Consider the following 22,211-nt stretch of genomic DNA (forward strand, 5'->3'; position numbering starts at 1 on the left):
CAAGACTTCAGAAATATAATACACTGGGCGCTGAACTTTGAAGGTTTTCCCTTCTTCTTCCCGCTCGACCGTAAGTACCATACTGACGACTTGTCATGTGGCTGCAATGTAAAGCAGCAAAGGCTCCTTGCTGATTGGGGCAGCAAGCACCGTCTGGGTGGAGAGCAGAGCTTTGAGCTCTGCGAACGCTGCGTCAGCTTCAGGAGTCCACTCGAACTTGTCAGACTTCTTCATCAATCGGTAAAGAGGTAATGCCTTTTCACCGAGATGAGATATGAATCGACTTAGGGCGGCCAAGCAACCAGTACGCTTCTGAACATCGTGCACTCGCACAGGACATTTCATTCGGAGTATGGTACCGACTTTTTCTAGATTGGCATCGATTCCCCGTTCGGAAATGAGAAAACCGAGTAACTTTCCGCCAGGAACCCCGAATGTGCATTTTGATGGATTAAGCTTGATATCGAACCTTCTGAGGTTGGCAAAGGTTTCAGCAAGGTCAGTCAGCAGGTCGGAATCCTTCCGTGACTTGACCACAATATCATCCATGTACGCTTCCACATTCCGACTGATTTGGGTGAGCAAACACTTCTGAATCATCCTCATGAATGTGGCTCCGGCATTCTTGAGGCCGAATGGCATGGTAACATAACAGAAGCACCCAAAAGGAGTGATGAAAGTTGTTTTGATCTCGTCAGGCCCATACAGACGGATCTGATGGTACCCGGAATAAGCATCTAAAAAAGACAGTCGCTCACATCCCGCAGTCGAGTCGACTATCTGGTCGATGCGGGGGAGAGGAAAATGATCTTTCGGGCAGGCCCGATTGATATGTTTAAAGTCAATGCACATGCGAAGTGACTTGTCCTTCTTGGGGACCATGACAACATTGGCGAGCCACTCGGAGTGGTAGATTTCTCGGATGAATTCCGCCGCTAAGAGCCGAGCTACCTCTTCGCCAATGGCCTTTCTCTTCTGGACGGTGGACCGTCGGAGATGTTCCTTGACAGGTTTTATTTTTGAGTCGACTCTTAGGCGGTGCTCAGCCAGCTCCCTGGGAAAACCCGGCATGTCAGAGGGCTTCCATGCGAAAATGTCCCAGTTCTCACGGAGGAACTGGATGAGCGCTTCTTCCTATTTGGAGTCGAGTGTTGTCAAGATATGAGTTGGAGCAGCGCTGGGGTCGGTCGGGTGGATGTGAGCTGTCTTCGTATCGCCAGTCGACTGAAAAGCTGACTCTATAGCGGGCTTCTTGGCTCGCAACAAATCACTCGGGTCTGCAGTATTCTGGTACTCCTGCAACTCCACCACTGCCACCTGAGCATCGGTGATCTTCAAACCTTTTTGAAAACATTCTTCCGCTTTCTTCCGATTGCCCGTAATAGTGATCACGCCTTTGGGGCCAGGCATCTTCAATTTGAGATACACATAACACGGTCGGGCCATGAAGCTTGCATAAGCCGGCCTGCCCACAATAGCGTGGTAGGCACTCTGGAAGTCTACAACTTCAAATGTCAACTTCTCTTTGCGGTAATTCTTGGAATCACCGAAAATCACATCAAGAGCAATTTGGCCGAGTGATTCAGCCTTCTTCCCAGGAATGACTCCATGGAAACTCATGTTGCTGGCACTGAGTCTGGACATCGGAATGCCCATCCCTTTCAACGTCTCAGCATATAATACGTTCAAACCACTGCCACCATCCATCAAGACTTTGGTCAGTCGAGTGCCTTCAACCACTGGGTCGACCACCAGAGCTTGCCTCCCAGGGGTGGCAATATGCGTTGGGTGATCGGATTGGTCGAACGTGATGGCAGTCTGGGACCATTTCAAATAACTTGGTGTCGCCGGAGCAACCATATTCACCTCTCGGTTGATGACTTTCAGTCGACTTTTGCTCTCAACATCAGCAAAAATCATCAAGGTGGAATTGACTTGAGGGTATCTTTTGTCACTGTCCTCTTTGTCCTCGACCTTGTCCGACTCCTTTTCCTTACCTTTAGGCTGTTTGCCCTAGAACTGCTGGATCAAGAGTCGACACTGTCGAGTGGTATGTTTCGGGTAAATGAAATTACCCTCTTCATCTTTCTTTGTGTGGACGAGACATGGCAAGTCCAACACATCATTTCCATCCTGGTCTTTAACCTTTTTGGGGTTCCAAGGCCCTTTAGGTTTCCCTTTAAACTTTCCTTGGGTTAAAGCCAAGGCTTCCCCAGGAGCCGCTGGCTCGGCTTTCCGCTTCTGTTTCCGATTGGAATTGCCTCCGGGCTCTTGGGCGACTGACTTGAGTTTGCCACTCCTCAGTCGATCCTCATCTTCGCCATTAGCGTACTTGGTGGCAATCTCCATCATCCGATTCAGGGACATATCCCCGGTTCGACCGAATTTCAAATTCAGTTCTCTGTACTTGACGCCTTCCTTGAAGGCACAAACTGCTTGGTGGTCAGGCACATTCTCCACCGAGTGATTTAACGTGATCCACCTCTGGATGTAATCCCTCAAAGTTTCATTCGGCTTCTGTACACAAGACCGCAGTTCCGTCAGCCCTGCCGGTCGCTTGCACGTGCCTTCAAATGTGGTGACGAACACTCGAGAGAGATCCTCCCAAGTGTAAATGCTGCTAGGTGCTAACTGGTTCAACCACGCTTTGGCCGAGCTCTCCAACATGAGAGGCAGGTGCTTCATGGCCACTTCATCATTGCCGCCACCGATCTGGACGGCCACTCGGTAATCTTCAAGCCAAGTATCGGGCTTGGACTCGCCAGTGAACTTACCGACTGCAGTCGCCAACCTGAAGTTAGGAGGAATCACAGTGGCCCTGATGGCTCTACTAAAGCATTCTGGCCCCGAAACATGTACTCTGCTGCTGGTAGGTGCATCTCTGTCATGACCTTCTCGGTGAGCCCTGTTCCCGTCGATGAAACCCTAGACGAGAATGGATCTCGCGTCAAAGCCTGGCCCTCTGGGTTGACTGGAATCCTTCACCGACCACTATGAGGGCGCGTGTCATCCTGCTGGCGAGGCACATACGACCCGCTCCTCGGGGGAGGCGTGGGCACTCGACATCGACCGTCACGATCGACTCGGTGATCATACTGCTCATGGTTCCCATACTGGTCACGCTGGTCTCCACGTCCCTCATGCCTCGGGGGCGATCTCAGGCTGTGAGCCGACTGGACTGTGTCTGCGGCAAAGGATCTGCTGTGAATTCTGTTCCGCGACTGAGAAACAACGGAATTCTGATCTCCTGCTGCCCGGAGTAACGCTCTGATCTGCAGCAAGCCTCTGCCAGCCTCCGGCTGGGAAGGCTGAATCGACTCCGCTATACGGGCAGCAGCTGCTAAATTCTGAATCGGAGTTCGATATACCTGCAGGGGCGGGAAGAGCTGACGTCGACTGGATTCGGGAACCCGTTGTCGCGCATGCTCGTCGAGTGCTCGCTGGAGGTTCTCCAGTCGAGTGCGCTCGGCCAAGTTTGCTAGGCGCGCGTCCTCCAAGGCGCGAGCCTCGGGGGTTTCTCCAACAATAGGAGTGTGCAGTGCATCCATGTTCCGGCGGCGAAGTTCTTCTCTCTGCAGCGATATGAGAGGCTCGGGAAGATACTCCTCATGGAGACGCGACGGGTCGCCTCCTCCTGCGCCTCCGTCGTTGCGAGGAAAACTGGGAGGACTGGGTGGTCCATCGACCATCAGAACCTTCGCCACCGGATCGCTGCTATCGCACTCAGATGCGGTCTCTGTGGAGCCAGTCGACATGTCGAACAGGCCGTAGAGGGATTCGTCGGGCTCGATTGCCGCGACTTGAGGGGTGGCCGACTGACGTGCCACCGTGTGCCTCACCCACCGCTGAAGTCTCGACCGACCGGAGCGCTTGCGCCGACGGGAAACGGGGAGGGAGGACAACACAGGAGCCGACCGGTAGGGGGTCGACGGTTGCCGCAGGAGAATGCCGCGGACGCACACGCTAAAGTGCATTGCCCCGCGAGCAGGGAGTGCGTCCACGTCGAGCGGAGCCTCCTGGAGCCAAGCAGAGTCGTCGACGATGAACGTGAGCGCGCCGAGACGGATCTCGCGGCCCTCCATCGAAACTCCGCCAAAAACCATGATGATTCGTGTCAGAAAAGGTCGCAACTCCTCCAACAAACGCTAAAACACCTACCCCACGGTGGGCGCCAACTGTCGTGGTTCTAAGTCTGATAGTAGTGTAGGGGGGTAAGTATGGAGAGGCAAGATCTTAGCTATGGAGAAGTTGTAAGCACGCAAGGTTTATGAGTTCAGGCCCTTCTCGGAGGAAGTAATAGCCCTACGTCTCGGAGCCCGGAGGCGGTCGACTGGATTATGTGAGTATGAGTTACAGAGGTGCGAACCCTTGTCTCGGAGGAGGGGGGTGGCTTATATAGAGTGCGCCAGGACCCCGGCCAGCCCATGTTACAAAGGGTTTAATGTACATTAAGGCAGGGTGTTACTGGTAACGCTAGTAATAAAGTGCTATGATGACCATAAAAGCTATTTAATGACCGACCGTTAGCGTGCGGAGTGATTTCAGGTCTCCTGGCCATCGAGTGGTTGGATCTTGGTCGAGTGATTGCTTCTTGGTCGAGCGTCTTCGAGTCTATCGAGTGGAACACCTCCAAGTCAATTGAAAGGTGGTTTATTCTAGAGATGTCCTTGGGTAGGGCAGTTAGGACAGGTCCATGACCCTACCCTAGGTACATAGCTTCATCATCTAGTGGTAACGAACTGTGATCCATCTCCCGTAGCATGTTCTTGGTTGTTCTGCACGTAGGAAATGTTAAATTTGCTGTCGACGCACCCTACCGTAGATCCCAACAGTGGTATCAGAGCCTCTGCTATAGGATTTGGATTCAGATCGTATGCATATTAGATATGTGGAGGCAATAGATGAGATCTGTTGTCATTGATAAGATTTGCTGTGTGCACGGTTGATGAGATCAACTGCACATGGGGATCGATGTGGCTATGTTTTTTGTTGATTGGGATCGATGAGGTCGTGACACGATCTACCCCTACCGGTCGGTTATCCGCCATCGGGGTTAATAGTGAAACGTAAATCCGAATCAGATTCGTGATGATCGATGAGATCGGTCAGATCAGAGAATTTGGCGTGATCGGAGTTCAGATGTGATCTGTAATTTCCGAAAACATCGGGCGCTGCCCGCACCCGCGAGGGGCCCTGCCCCTTCGAACCCCGCCCGCTGACCAGCTAGCGGGACCGCCGTGTGCGTAGCGCCTTGTATTTCGTACATGATCACTCAAACCGGTAGAATACGATTCTATGCATAACTTTATTTTGCAGGGTTTGATGTGAATAGTATGGCTCATGTGTATGTGATGCATGTGTGTAAATTATACATGGCCTGCGTGACATGTTTGGCAGCCGGTAGGAGCCAAAGTGCTGTCATTATATTGTATAACGACCCGCGTGTCGACTTGTGACTCTATGTAAAATTCGTTACTAGTTATAGTAGTTGGATAATAGAGATCAGGTTGGTGGCTTGGCGTCCCGGCATGACAAATAAGATGGAGTTTCTAGATGGTCATCGGAGTTGGAGCCGACCTGGAAGAACATCCATGAAGGAGCCATACTATTTCACAATATGTGTTTATTTGTGATTGTTATGCTTCCTTGTTTTCTATGCATGTTAGAATGGTAGAAAGATCCCTCATGAATATCAAGCGAATTGCCATCCCCGATGTTGCACCTTCGCACGTCAAGTACGTTTAGTAGTGGGCTCATAAAATTGGGGTGCTACTAGGTGTCCTTGAACTCAAGGGTTCGTGTCGGACACGGACATGCACTACATTAGGTTGACTTGACAAGGCTATCAAAATGGTTTTGGGCCTTGTGGCAAAAGAGGTCAGGAGCCGGGGTATGAGATACCTACCCGACCGACAGGAATTGTATAGAGATACGATTAGCAAGGAGTTGCTTACCGGATAGGCATGTTGTCTAGCAGTGATGCTAAAGCTCACTAGTTGCATGTGCTAGTCGGATCCTGAATCACTGAGAGTTTGTGGAGGGATGCTGACTTCACTGGGAGTATTTCTGTTTAAGGCTAGAATTACTCTACATAAACACATTGCTTAGTGATTGCATATTTTTCTGATGTAGATCAATGGTACCACCTGCTCAACCCAACTTTGCATTGAAATCAATTCTGGAAAAGGATAAACTTGTAACATCCCAAATTTGCAATTTGGAATGTTATACATTAGATCATCATGCATATCATATTTTCCTGCATTTTGGTTGATCCTAGAAATTTCACGCAACTCAAGGACCCACGGAGAGAGTTGGAGATTTCGTTATTTTCATATTTGAGAGTTTTCTCAAATTTGAAAAGAGGATCATTTGATTTATTTATTTCATCTTCAATAATTTTTCCGATATCAAAAATATAAGAGAGGGAAAATATGACTTTCCCAAAATTGAGGAAAAATGAAGATTTAATAAATAGATCAAATTTTGTTTGCCGGAGTTTTTTTGCATTTTATTTGGATAGGGAAAAATGCGTGTTTTCAAAAATTGCATTTTAGGCCCGGTGTAAAGTTCATTTTGTTCGGCTCATTTTTAGGAGTCGGGGAAAATTTACTTTAGAATTTTTGGAGCTCGTTTAGATTTTCTTTCTTTTGTTTTTCTGCGCACGAAACCGTTTAAAAAAAAAAGAGCCAGGCCAGCCGGGCCAAAGGCCCAGCCCGCCAGCCACCGCCCCAGCCTCCCGTGCGCCAGGCGCCAGGCGCAGGAGCGCCAGGCCGCCGCCTCCCCTCGCTCAAGCCGAGTCCCAGCGGGACTCTGGCCGGTTAGCCCCCTCTCTTTTCTTTGTTCGTTTTCCTATTCCTACTCTATTTCTTGTCCCCTACCCCAAGAAACCCCCTCCCCTCACCAATATAAATACCCCACACCCCCCCTGCAACACATCAAATCAAACCCCAAGCCCCTCTCCTCCTAAGCCGCAGCAAGCAGCAGCGCGCAGCCCCAAGCTGCCCCACCCTGCGCCCCTCACCACCGCCGCCGCCGCCCTCACCCACGGCGCCGCCCTTGTGCATCGCCGCCGCCGCCCAACGCCGCCGTTCGCCAGAGCCCCTCGCCGGAGCCTCGCCGAGGTTGCCACGCCGCGTCTCTTTTTCTTCCCCGGTCCGGTTTTTCCTAAAAGAACCGTTCCGTTTTCTCTCCGATTCTTTTCTTTTTCTTCCGGTTTTTGTTTCGGTTTTCTTCTGAAACCCTAGATCGGTTTTCCGTTTCTTTTTCGGTTTCTTTTCCGAAAACCCTAGATCGTTTTTCGTTCTTCTTTCGGACCGTTCGTCTCAACGAATGTGATCACCGATTGTTCCCGGTTAACGATGCCCGTCCGTTTAACCGCTCATCTCTTTCTTTTCGTTGGATTTATTCCGCGATCGCGATCTCAGATCCGATCTTCGTTCTAGTCTTTCTTTCCGCTCGTTTATCGGAATCAGGTGATTCAAGCGCCTGGAGTTTCGTCTCGAAACCGCCGTTCCGACTAATCAACTTGAACAAGTTTTTTGCCACAATAAAATTTGACCTAGTTTCAACTTGCTAGAACCGAGTTGTTTTCTTCCGCCGTTTGTTTTTCCGTCGTCTGTTCGGTTCTTTCTTTGCAACCGGAGTTCTTACGTTGAACTTTCTGGTTCGTTCTCTTGTTCGAGTTTTACCTGTGCATTAGATGAGTACTTATTGTGTGCTTGTTGTTTGTCTGCGATAGATCACCCGGATTGCGCCGCTTGTTACTTCGAAACCCTAGGACTCGCGGATCATCAGCAAGGCAAGTAACACTTTGATCATACTTTTTCTACAACCCATGTTTTATTGCATTAGATCAATCCTCTCACATTGCATGATTAGGATCTAATTAAATTGTGGGATGGGAAGTAGATGAGGTAGTACCTATCACCTGTACTATTATGAAACCTTTGGGAGTTACTTCTACGTTTGCTTATTATGCCATGCTATGCTAGTAGACGTGGATTGGGTGAGTGATATCCATGACAGATGTGAGATTGATAATTTTAATGGTTTATCTAAGGTGGCAACTTAAACACACATCTGGGTGGATTGAGGCACCTGATGTCTATCAGGACTTGCCTGTTTTATTTTGGACCGCCACCCAGGCTCAAAGGGATCATAAGATCTTTCAAACTAGAAACTTACGTGTGCAGCCACAAGCCATTATGGGCTCTGGCATAGTTGATTAAGTCGTGCGAACTCTTACGGGTAGACTAGCAGATGTAGGGGAAAGTAGGTGTACCGGTCTACCCACAAGTAAGGTGCTAGCGCTTCTGAAAGACTGTGTCTCAATCATCCGTCTTCTCAAACACCATGTAGTGCGAGAAACCAAATGGAGGCGATCGAGTCTTGTGGGGAAAAGTGCGCAAACCTTTGCAAAGTGTACAAACTAATCATGATTAGCCGTGTCCCCGGTTATGGACAACTTGAGTATCTAGTACTTGAATATCATGTGAATCTCATCATGTTACTTCTAAATAATGTTGTTGGGTTTTAATTACTTAATTGGGATCGGAATGCTGTCAACCATTCTCGATGTTTAACAACCACCATGATAGTTAAATAAATTTATTCCTTTGCAGTAGGGAAAAACTGGCTTTACGCAAAACTGTAACCATAGAGCTTTCCACCAGCCATATATACATATAGTATAGCTGTTTCATTCCATTACTCTCTATGTGTTACTTTGCCAGCATATTCCATGTGCTGACCCATTTTCGGGCTGCAACTTTCATGTTGCATACTTTTCAGACGACGAGTAAGGTGCTTTTAGGTCGTGGCCCTATACTCAGTGATGCCGTTGGAGTTGATGGACCCATTTACCCTTGCAAGTCTTCCGCTATTTTCGACACTAGATGGCCTTAAGCCATATTTATTGTAATAAGTTCTCTTTGAGACAACGATGTAATAAGTGTGTGATTGCCACTCTGCTATAAATCCTTCGATGTTTTGTGTGGTGTCAGCATTACTGATCCAGGGATGACACCTGAGCACAAAGCACTTGATCCATTCGGGTCGGGTCGCTACAGAGAATGGTATCAGAGCACACGCTGACTGTAGGACACGACCACTAAGTTAAAGCCATAGAACACCACTCTCTTCTCATTTTCTAACTCCTCATCTTTTCTACTCTATTAGGATGACGAACGCGAAGATTAAGTACGCTCAACCGGATGAAGGCACACCATTTGGATTTCACTTGAAGGAAGTCACCAAGTACCTGAACATTGGAATACCAAACTTCACGGGAACCTTCAACGCCACTCTGCCTGAAGAGGAGCGCTGGAAGATTCAAGCTCACGTTCCGGGAAGGACATTCGCGCCAATCACGAAGCCCATAGATAGTGTTTTCAATGCACCAACCTGGAGTCTGGGAAGGAGCATGGCAGCTCATATCACCATAGGACGCATTGGAGAACTTTACCAAGAAGACCTCAAGGACACTATCTACCAGATTTGCGGACGCCGAGATGAACAATGGGAGTTAGTCAGCACCAAGAAGGATAGATCCATTGCATCTTTCATCCAGGAGTTAAACCAGCACATTCGACGCCATGAGAACCAGATGTGCAATGATATGATAGAGTTGAAGAATGCAAAGGCAAGGATCATTGAGCTAGAAGGAGAACTCAAGTCTACACGCAAGGACTACATGGACGAGATCGTAGCTCTAGCAAGACATAATGGCGATCTTAAGCAGGAGATTGAAGAACTCAAGAGGAAGTTAGCATCCACGGAGGAAGACGAGTACGTCGCATGTCCGGACAACTACATCATCATCGACGACACCGATTCGGATCCAAGTGAACCCGACTTTGAAGACGAAGCTGGAGCAGATATCATGGAGTCTTCCACCGGTTCAAATTTCTAGATGACCACCAGATAGTAGTAGCATTTCCCCCCTGTAAACATTATAGTTCGAGCACTTTTGCGATAGTTTTAGACCGTTTGTAAGCCCTTGTTTGATTGAATGAAGTGATTTTGTGTGCTTTTGCTCATGTGCATTGGGGTAGTGTTTTCCCTTTAGACCTCACTCTATTCTTAATTCTCGTCTCTTCTAAACCCTCAGATGCCTCCAACCCAAGCCCTTAGGTTACCCATGTTAGTAAGCTCACCAGGAGCGGAGTATATGGCTAGACGATGGTGTGATCGGTTACCATTAAGGATTGGTAACTATGTTTTTCCCTCAGACCTAATAGTATTGGAATCTCAAGGATTGGATGTGATATTAGGCATGGATTGGTTATCAAAGTATGAAAGGAACATTGAATGCGCTAGTAACTCAATTTTGCTTACCACACCAGAAGGAAGAAGGATCAAGTATGTATCCCGGCATGTGCCAAACAGGACACAAGTAAACTGCCTAACAGGAGTTGTGCAAGAAGAAGTACCAGTGGTAAAGGATTTTCCTGATGTATTTCCTGAGGAATTACCAGGCATGCCACCGGATAGAGACATTGAGTTTTTGATTGAGTTATTGCCAGGTACATGCCCAATATCGAAGCGACCGTACCGGATGCCAGCAAAGGATTTGGTGGAAATTAAGAATCAGATTAAGGAGTTATTGGGTAAAGGTTACATTCGCCCAAGTTCTTCGCCTTGGGGATCACCCGTACTTCTAGTGGAAAAGAAGGATGGATCATTAAGGATGGTTGTTGATTATCGGGGATTGAATGAAGTAACCATCAAGAATAAGTACCCACTGCCAATGATCAATGATCTGTTTGATCGGTTGCAAGGAGCTAAAGTGTTTTCCAAGATCGATTTGCGATTAGGGTACCATCAATTGAAGATTCGAGAACAGGACATACCTAAGACAGCATTCACCACAAGATATGGATTGTATGAGTATACCGTTATGTCATTTGGATTGACTAACGCACCTGCCTATTTTATGAACCTGATGAAAAAGTGTTTATGGAATTTTTGGATAAATTCGTCGTAGTGTTCATTGATGACATCCTAGTTTATTCAAAGAATGAAGAGGAGCATAAGGAACATTTGCGTTTGGTTTTGGAGAAACTAAGGGAACATCAGTTATACGCCAAATTCAGCAAATGTGAGTTTTGGTTGAAGGAAGTTGGATTCCTCGGACATGTTATATCCGGAGAAGGTATAGCAGTTGACCCCACTAAGGTTGAGACCATAACCGAATGGGAATCACCAACGACAGTTGGAGAGATCCGGAGTTTTCTTGGACTCGCAGGATACTACCGGAGATTTATTGAGAATTTCCCAAAGATTGCAAAGCCTATGACTGAATTGTTGAAGAAGGATACTAAGTTCAAATGGACTGAAGAGTGTGAAGCTAGTTTCCAGGAGTTGAAGAAACGCTTGGTTACCTCACCAGTATTGATTTTGCCAGATCAGACCAAGGATTATGAGGTGTATTGCGACGCTTCACGTCGAGGACTTGGAGCAGTGCTTATGCAGGAAGGAAGAGTTGTTTCGTATGCTTCACGATAACTGAAGCCTCATGAGTTGAATTATGCCACGCATGATTTGGAGTTAGCAGCCGTAGTGCATGCATTGAAGACGTGGAGACATTTCCTCATCGGAAATCATTGTGAGGTGTACACGGATCATAAGAGTTTGAAGTACATTTTCACTCAGAAGGAGTTGAACCTCAGACAAAGGAGATGGTTGGAACTCATCAAGGATTATGACATGAGATTGCATTACCATCCTGGAAAAGCTAATGTAGTAGCTGACGCATTAAGCCGTAAGAGCCATGTCAATACTCTAGTGACGGGAGAAGTATCAAAGGAGTTAGCAGAAAACCTTCGTGAGCTATGTTTGGAAATAGTTCCGAGAGGCTATGTAGCAGCATTAGAGATTCAGTCAACATTGACAGATAAAATCAGAGAAGCTCAGAAATCTGACAAGGAGATTGCTGCTATAAAAGAGAGAATGAGCAAAGGAAAAGCAAAGGGATTTCGTGAGGATGAGCACGATACCTTATGGTTTGAGGACCGTGTTTATGTGCCCAATGACCCGGAGATCAGGAAGTTGATTTTGCAAGAGGCACATGATTCACCGTATTCGATTCACCCAGGGAATACCAAAATGTATTTGGATTTGAAGGAAACATTCTGGTGGACCGGAATGAAGAAGGATATTGCAGCATATGTAGCAGTTTGTGACGTATGTCAGAGAGTAAAGGCAGAGCATCAGAAGCCAGCAGGATTGTTACAACCATTGCCGATACCCGAATGGAAGTGGGATAAGATAGGCATGGATTTTATCACAGGACTACCCAGGACGAAAGCAGGATATGACTCGATATGGGTAGTAGTTGATCGTTTGACGAAGGTAGCACATTTTATTCCAGTTAAGACCACTTACACCAGTGCTAAGTTGGCGAAGATATACATGACTAGGATCATTTGTTTGCATGGAGTTCCAAGGAGTATCGTATCAGATAGAGGAACCCAATTTACCTCAAAGTTTTGGAATCAGTTGCATGAAACTTTAGGAACCAGACTAGAGTTCAGCACAGCTTTTCATCCGCAGACAGATGGACAGACCGAGAGAGTCAATCAGATTTTGGAAGATATGCTGAGAGCTTGTGCACTAGATTATGGATCTAGTTGGGACGATAACTTGCCATATGCGGAGTTTTCTTATAACAACAGTTACCAAACCAGTTTGAAGATGGCACCTTTCGAAGCTTTATACGGAAGGAGGTGCAGGACACCGTTGTCATGGGACGAAGTTGGAGACCGTCAATTCTTTGGACCAGATTTGATTAAGGAGTCTGAACGGAAAGTTAAGTTGATTCGCGATAGGCTCAAGGTAGCCCAGTCCAGGCAGAAGAGCTACGCAGATTCTAAACGCAAGGAGACAGTCTACGAAACCGGAGACAGAGTTTATCTTCGAGTATCCCCACTTCGAGGAGTTAAGCGCTTTGGAGTTAAGGGAAAGTTAGCCCCGCGTTTCGTTGGACCGTATAAGATCTTGCAACGTATGGGAGAAGTCGCTTATAAGTTGGAATTACCAGAGGGACTGTCAGGAGTTCATGATGTATTCCATGTTTCTCAGCTGAAGAAATGTCATGCCGAGATGGCGGAGGTACCGCTAAGAGATACCGTACCACTCGAAGTGATTCAGTTGAAGGACGACTTAACGTATGAGGAGAAGCCAGTCAAGATTCTCGATTATGCCAGCAGAATTACTCGCAGCAAGGTTATCAAGTTTTGCAAAGTTCAGTGGAACCACCACTCAGAGGATGAAGCCACCTGGGAGAGAGAAGAAGATTTGCTCAAGGACCACCCTCACCTATTTTCTAGCCAACCCGAATCTCGAGGGCGAGATTCATCTTAAGGGGGGTAGGTTTGTAACATCCCAAATTTGCAATTTGGAATGTTATACATTAGATCATCATGCATATCATATTTTCTTGCATTTTGGTTGATCCTAGAAATTTCACGCAACTCAAGGACCCACGGAGAGAGTTGGAGATTTCGTTATTTTCATATTTGAGAGTTTTCTCAAATTTGAAAAGAGGATCATTTGATTTATTTATTTCATCTTCAATAATTTTTCCGATATCAAAAATATAAGAGAGGGAATAATATGACTTTCCCAAAATTGAGGAAAAATGAAGATTTAATAAATAGATCAAATTTTGTTTGCCGGAGTTTTGTTTGCATTTTATTTGGATAGGGAAAAATGCGTGTTTTCAAAAATTGCATTTTAGGCCCGGTGTAAATTTCATTTTGTTCGGCTCATTTTTAGGAGTCGGGGAAAATTTACTTTAGAATTTTTGGAGCTCGTTTAGATTTCTTTCTTTTGTTTTTCTGCACGCGAAACCGTTTAAAAAAAGGAGAGCCAGGCCAGCCGGGCCAAAGGCCCAGCCAGCCAGCCACCGCCCCAGCCTCCCGTGCGCCAGGCGCCAGGCGCAGGAGCGCCAGGCCGCCGCCTCCCCTCGCTCAAGCCGAGTCCCAGCGGGACTCTGGCCGGTTAGCGCCCCCTCTTTTCTTTGTTTCGTTTTCCTATTCCTACTCTATTTCTTGTCCCCTACCCCAAGAAACCCCCCCTCACCAATATAAATACCCCACACCACCCCTCCAACACATCAAATCAAACCCCAAGCCCCTCTCCTCCTAAGCCGCAGCAAGCAGTAGCGCGCAGCCCCAAGCCGCCCCACCCCGCGCCCCTCACCACCGCCGCCGCCGCCCTCACCCACGGCGCCGCCCTTGTGCATCGCCGCCGCCGCCCAACGCCGCCATTCGCCGGAGCCCCTCGCCGGAGCCTCGCCGAGGTAGCCGCGCCGTGTCTCTTTTTCTTCCCTGGTCCGGTTTTTCCTAAAAGAACCGTTCCGTTTTCTCTCCGATTCTTTTCTTTTTCTTCCGGTTTTTGTTTCGGTTTTCTTCCGAAACCCTAGATCGGTTTTCCGTTTCTTTTTCGGTTTCTTTTCTGAAAACCCTAGATAGGTTTTCGTTCTTCTTTCGGACCGTTCGTCTCAACGAACATGATCACTGATTGTTCCCGGTTAACGACGCCCGTTCGTTTAACCGCTCATCTCTTTCTTTTCGTTGGATTTATTCCGCGATCGCGATCTTAGATCCGATCTTCGTTCTAGTCTTTCTTTCCGCTCGTTTATCGGAATCAGGTGATTCAAGCGCCTGGAGTTTCGTCTCGAAACCGCCATTCCGACTAATCAACTTGAACAAGTTTTTTACCACAATAAAATTTGACCTAGTTTCAACTTGCTAGAACCGAGTTGTTTTCTTCCGCCGTTTGTTTTTCCATCGTCTGTTCGGTTCTTTCTTTGCAACCGGAGTTCTTAAGTTGAACTTTCTGGTTCGTTCTCTTGTTCGAGTTTTACCTGTGCATTAGATGAGTACTTATTGTGTGCTTGTTGTTTGTCTGCGATAGATCACCCGGATTGCGCCGCTTGTTACTTCGAAACCCTAGGACTCGCGGATCATCAGCAAGGCAAGTAACACTTTGATCATACTTTTTCTACAACCCATGTTTTATTGCATTAGATCAATCCTCTCACATTGCATGATTAGGATCTAATTAAATTGTGGGATGGGAAGTAGATGAGGTAGTACCTATTACCTGTACTATTATGAAACCTTTGGGAGTTACTTCTACGTTTGCTTATTATGCCATGCTATGCTAGTAGACGTGGATTGGGTGAGTGATATCCATGACAGATGTGAGATTGATAATTTTAATGGTTTATCTAAGGTGGCAACTTAAACACACATCTGGGTGGATTGAGGCACCTGATGTTTATCAGGACTTGCCTGTTTTATTTTGGACCGCCACCCAGGCTCAAAGGGATCATAAGATCTTTCAAACTAGAAACTTACGTGTGCAGCCACAAGCCATTATGGGCTCTGGCATAGTTGATTAAGTCGTGCGAACTCTTACGGGTAGACTAGCAGATGTAGGGAAAGTAGGTGTACCAGTCTACCCACAAGTAAGGTGCTAGCGCTTCTGAAAGACTGTGTCTCGATCATCCGTCTTCTCAAACACCATGTAGTGCGAGAAACCAAACGGAGGCGATCGAGTCTTGTGGGGAAAAGTGCGCAAACCTCTGCAGAGTGTACAAACTAATCATGATTAGCCGTGTCCCCGGTTATGGACAACTTGAGTATCTAGTACTTGAATATCATGTGAATCTCATCATGTTACTTCTAAATAATGTTGTTGGGTTTTAATTACTTAATTGGGATCGGAATGCTGTCAACCATTCTCGATGTTTAACAACCACCATGATAGTTAAATAAATTTATTCCTTTGTAGTAGGGAAAAACTGGCTTTACGCAAAACTGTAACCATAGAGCTTTCCACCAGCCATATATGCATATAGTATAGCTGTTTCATTCCATTACTCTCTATGTGTTACTTTGCCAGCATATTCCACGTGCTGACCCGTTTTCGGGCTGCAACTTTCATGTTGTAGACTTTTCAGATGACGAGTAAGGTGCTTTTAGGTCGTGGCCCTATACTCAGTGATGTTGTTGGAGTTGATGGACCCATTTACCCTTCCAAGTCTTCCGCTATTTTCGACACTAGATGACCTTAAGCCATATTTATTGTAATAAGTTCTCTTTGAGACAACGATGTAATAAGTGTGTGATTGCCACTCTGCTATAAATCCTTCGATGTACTATGTGGTGTCAGCATTACTGATCCAGGGATGACACCTGAGCACAGAGCACTTGATCCATTCGGGTCGGGTCGCTACAAAACTGAATGGAACAAACTTTACTACCTGGTATGGAAATTCGAGAATTGTTCTTAAGCATGATAAAAAGGAACATGTTCTAGAGGATCCGCTTCCAGAGGAACCTGCCGATAATGCTAGTACCACAACCAAGAATGCCTACCGGAAACTCGTTGATGAATCAAACGAGATCAGCTGCCTCATGCTGGCTTGTATGGAGCCTGATTTGCAGCAGCATTTCGAAGACGTTGGGGCTTTTGATATGACCGAGAGTCTCAAGAGCATGTTTCAGGTGCAGGCTAGGACCGAAAGGTTCAACGTCTGGTGATCCTTGATGGATTGTAAGCTGAAGGAAGGTGATCCACTGATCCCACATGTGATCAAGACGATCGGATATGTGCAAGCTTTGGATCGGTTGGGCTTCCCGCTCTTGGATGAGCTGGCTACTGATGCAGTTCTGGGTTCTCTTCTGCCCAGCTATGGGACGTTCATCTTGAACTATCATATGCATGGCATGGATAAGAAGCTCACTAAATAGCATGGGATGCTCAAAGTGGCAGAGCAGGATATTAAGAAAGGCACGCATCAAGTGTTGATGGTGCAGAAATCAGCTAAGTTCAAGAAGAGTTGGTCTAAGAAGAATGCTAAGGCAAAGGGCACGGAGATGGTAACCTCCGCCGCTGCACAAAGTCTGGACCGGACTCAAAGACCATTTGCTATCATTGCAAGGAAACTGGTCACTGGAAGAGGAACTGTAGCAAGTGGCTTGCAGAGCATGGCAAGAAGGCCGGGAATGCTCCTTCAGGCAAAGGTACACTTGTTGCATATGTTATAGACATTTACTTTGCTGAGATACCTAGTAGCTCTTGGGTATTTGATACCAGATCGGTTGTTCATATTTGCAACTCGACGAAGGGGCTAGTAAGAACTAGGCGTGTGGCACAAGGGGAGATTGACATCAGGGTCGGCAACAAAGCAAGAGTTGCTGCGTTGGAGGTCGGCACGATGCAGCTCCAGCTTCCTTCTAGATTTATTTTGGAATTGAATAATTGTTATTACATTCCTGCACTTAGTCGGAACATTATTTCTGCCTCATGCTTGATGAGTCAGGGTTATGAATTCAATTTAAAGGACAATGGTTGTTCGATTTATTTGAATGGTATGTTCCACGGCTATGCACCCATTGTTGATGGGTTATTTATATTGAATCTAGAACAGGAACCGGTCTATAACGTGAATGTCAAGAGGTATAAGCCCAATGAGATAAATCCGACATACTTCTGGGATTGCCGGCTTGGACATATTAGTCTGAAACGCATGAAGAAGCTCCATGATGATGGACTCCTAACTTCGACCGACTTTGGGTCGTTCGAGATATGCGAATCATGCTTGCTCGGCAAGATGATTAAGTCTCCTTTCACAAAGAGTTGCGAGAGGGCATCCGAGCTATTGGAACTGATACACAGTGATGTGTGTGGACCAATGAGCACAACTGCCAGAGGTGGCTATCAGTACTTCGTGACTTTTACCGATGACTTGAGTAGATATGGATATATCTATTTGATGAGGCACAAGTCAGAGACTTTTGAAAAGTTCAAAGAGTTTCAAAGCAAGGTGGAGAATCAGCTCGGCAAGACTATAAAACTTCTACGATCTGATCGTGGAGGTGAGTACATGAGCCAGGAGTTTGATGATCATCTAAAAAGCAGAGGTGTAGTACCTCAGCTCACACCTCCGGGTACGCCACAGAGAAATGGTGTATCAGAACGGAGGAATCGCACCTTGTTAGACATGGTTCGATCTATGATGAGCAAGTCATATTTACCCTTGTCATTCTGGGGATACGCTCTAGAAACTGCAGCTTTCACACTTAACAGGGTACCATCAAAATCCATAGACAAGACACCACATGAGATGTGGACCGGGAAGAGTCCCAGTTTGTCTGTTCTAAAGATTTGGAGTTGTGAAGCATTTGTCAAGAAACTTATGTCAGACAAGCTTACACCCAAGTCAAATAAATGCATATTCGTGGGATATCTGAGGGAAACCTTGGGATATAACTTCTACAACCGGGAAGAGAACAAAGTGTTTGTTGCTCGGAACGGGGTTTTCCTTGAGAAAGAGTTTCTCAGTCGGGAGGCCAGTGGGAGGACGGTCCGACCCGAAGAAATTCGACGACCACTCGGGGACGGCTCGGCTAGTGATGAGATCATACCGGAGTCAGTCAGGGAACCCGTAGTGGAAGCAACACCGGAACCACGGAGGTCGGAAAGATTGCGCAGAGTGCGAGATGTATTATTGCTAGAAAGCGACGAGTCGGCTACATATGCGGAAGCGATGGTGAGCCCAGATTCCGAGGCATGGCTGGAGGCCATGAGATCCGAGTTAAAGTCCATGGATGAGAATCAAGTTTGGGACTTGGTTGATCCGCCGCCTGGCGTAACGGCCATTGGTTGAAAATGGGTCTTTAAGAAGAAAACCGATGTGGATGGAAATGTTCAGATCCACAAAGCTCGGCTTGTCGCTAAGGGTTATGGACAAGTTCAAGGAATTGACTACGACGAGACTTACTCGCCGGTAGCGATGCTGAAGTCGGTGAGGATCGTACTAGCTATAGCTGCATATTTCGATTACGAGATATGCCAGATGGATGTCAAGACGGCTTTCCTTCATGGAAATTTAACCGAGGACGTGTATATGATACATCCCGAGGGTTTTGTCGATCCGACTAGCACTAGTAAGGTATGCAAGCTCAAGAGATCCATTTATGGGTTGAGGCAAGCATCTCGGAGCTGGAACATTCGTTTTGATGAGGTCGTCACTGGTTTCGTCTTCATCAATAGCGAAGAGGACTCTTGTTTATACAAGAAGTTAAGTGGGAGCTCGATAGTGTTTTTGATCTTGTATGTGGATGACATACTACTGATCGGAAATGATATTTCGATGCTGAACTCTGTCAAGGAGTCATTGAATGGCAAGTTTTTGATGAAGGACCTTGGTGAGGCAATGTACATTTTAGGCATTAAGATCTATAGAGATAGATCAAGGAGGCTGCTCGGTTTAAGCCAGAGCACATACATAGATAAAGTGTTGAAGCGGCTCAACATGAGTGAGGCAAAGAAAGGGTTCTTGCCACTCTCACATGGTATAAGGCTAAGCGAGACTCAGAGTCCTTCGACATCTGATGAGCGAAGCAGGATGAGTAGGATTCCATATGCCTCGACAATCGGATCCATCATGTATGCCATGATATGTACGTGGCCCGATGTTGCTTTTGCAATAAGCCTAACAAGTAGATACCAGGCCAATCCAGGTGAGAGTCATTGGGCAGCGGTAAAGACTATTTTGAAGTACCTGAAAAGGACTAAAGAGATGTTCCTAGTTTATGGAGGTGAGGAAGAGCTCGTCGTAAGGGGTTACGCCGATGCTAGTTTCCAAACCGACAGAGATGATTGTCGATCATAGTCCGGATTCATGTACGTCATGAATGGAGGAGCAGTGAGCTGGATGAGTTCCAAGCAAGATACAGTGGCCGATTCTACTACAGAAGCCGAATACATTGCGGCTTGTGAAGCAGCAAAGGAAGGTGTTTGGATCCAGAACTTTCTGGATGATCTTGGTATTTTCCTAGCCTCGGTAAAACCGTTGGACCTTTATTGTGATAATTCTGGTGCCATCGCACAAGCCAAGGAGCCGAGGAATCACCACAAGGTCAGACACATAGATCAGAAATATCACGTGATACGAACGATCGTAAAGAGTGGTGATGTAGATATATGAAAAATTCACACGGATGCAAATGTTGCGGATCTGTTGACTAAGCCGCTTCCACAACCCAAGCATGAGGGGCACGTTAGAACTATGGGCATTCGATGTCTATTTGATTGACTCTAGTGCAAGTGGGAGACTGTTGGAGATATGCCCTAGAGGCAATCATGTATGATGATATTTCCTATGTGTTTATGAATAAAGATAGTCCTTGGACATTATCAATGATGTGTATCAGCAAGTACGTGACTTGTTTGTGGGACTATGCATTGTATGATGACTGTCCTAAAAGGTCCCTAGTCAAAAGGGCTGTGTGGACGCGCAGCCAACTAGACTAGCATATGACACGGTCGATGGCTTGGTCTCACTAGCCATGGTGCATTGGATGCTAACCGGATAATATGAACTTGGAAGGATCTGGTCAGATTCGACGTAGTCGGATCCGAGTCGAGATAAGGTCCAAGCCGGACAGACCCAACTATGAGATGCAATGATATGTCATCTGTGAGTCTCTAGTACAACATATGTTCTATGTCCTAAGACATGAGCTGACACATGTACTCGGGATGGTGATAGACTTGCTTTGGGCCGACCAAACGTTACTTCGTAACTGGGTAGTTATAAAGGTAGGTTCGGGTTTGTCCAGAACCATGCTGCGAGACATAGTCGAGCAAGATGGGATTTGCCCCTCTGATCAGGAGAGATATACTCTGGGCCCCTCGTGTGATCCGACCAGGATAAGCATGGCCATGCGACAAGGATTATGAGATAATCCGGTTTTGTGGTCGGCATCACTGAAACGAGAAAGAGGTTGGGCTAGCACAAGGATGATAGACTTGCCTTGAGCTCGACAACATATATCGTGTGGCAAAAGGAATGGAAGTGTGATGTACAGGTTCGCTAACCAGCTTCATAGTCTGCTTGGTGTTCGGCATGCCTTGCTAGAGGCTGCTACCCACCGTGCAGTTTGAAGGTGATCCAAACTATGACCAAGCCGACTTGAACCTAAGGGGTCGCGCACTTAAGGGAAGGAACCTACGAGGTCGGATCCGAGGACACTGGTCAGATGTGATCCGAACTGTATTCGGATTGTGGCTGAGTAGACTTATGGGCTTTAGGGTCCGTGCAAGGCCCAAGTGTTGAGCTCGTGACGGACGCCTATATATATAGTGGAGGTGCGGCACACTCATGGGCTGATCGCTTCGGTGCTGTCACTAGGGTTTGCATGTGTTGTGAATAGACACCTCCACTCGCCACCGGTCTTGTGATCGGACCTAGGAGTCCACCGCACGACGTTCCTCCTGTACGCGCGGATATCGTTAGAGGCGGTGCACTTGCGCCGCTCCGGCAAACCTGTACGTGGTAAGCGACCACCGGTTGCACGAGGGAGATTAGACGAGGAGGAGACGACCTACGCGGACGCGCTGCCCCAACTCTTCTTCCGCTGCACGACACTGCACGTCTAGTGGTAACGAACTGTGATCCATCTCCCGTAGCATGTTCTTGGTTGTTCTGCATGTAGGAAGTTTTAAATTTGCAGTCAACGCACCCTACCGTAGATCCCAACAGTTTCATCACAGAAATAAATAACATGCCAATCTATATTATCAGACAAGAGATCTTTAACAATAGCAATATTAGGTTCAACTTTAACTTGCTCAGGAGGTGTATATGTTTTAATATTGCTTTTACGAACCATAGTTGAAGCTTTAGCATGATCCTTTATCCTAACAGGGAAAGGTAGTTTCTCAACATAACGAGTAGGAACAATAGGATCATTATAAGTGAAAGTCTTTTCTTCAACATTAATAGGTGCAACTACTTTTACTTCTATGGGAGGATGATATTTAAACCACTTCTCCTTGGGGAGATCAACATAAGTAGCAAAAGATTCACAGAAAGAAGCTACTATCTCAGAGTCAAGTCCATATTTAGTGCTAAACTTACGGTAAATATTGGTATCCATAAAAGATTTAACACAATCAAACTTAGGTGTCATACCTGACTCCTTACCTTTGTCGAGATCCCAATCTTCAGAGTTGCATTTAATTCTATACAATAAATCCCATCTAAATCCAATAGTCTTCATCATAAAAGATCCAGCACAAGAAGTATCGAGCATGGTGCGATTATTTTCGGAAAGCCAAGCATAAATTTTTTGAATAATCATTTCTCTTGAGAGCTCATGATTGGGGCATGAATATAACATTGATTT

The sequence above is a fragment of the Triticum aestivum genome, chromosome 1A (genome assembly GCF_018294505.1).
Source record: "Triticum aestivum cultivar Chinese Spring chromosome 1A, IWGSC CS RefSeq v2.1, whole genome shotgun sequence".
In the NCBI taxonomy this organism is placed as follows: domain Eukaryota; kingdom Viridiplantae; phylum Streptophyta; class Magnoliopsida; order Poales; family Poaceae; genus Triticum; species Triticum aestivum.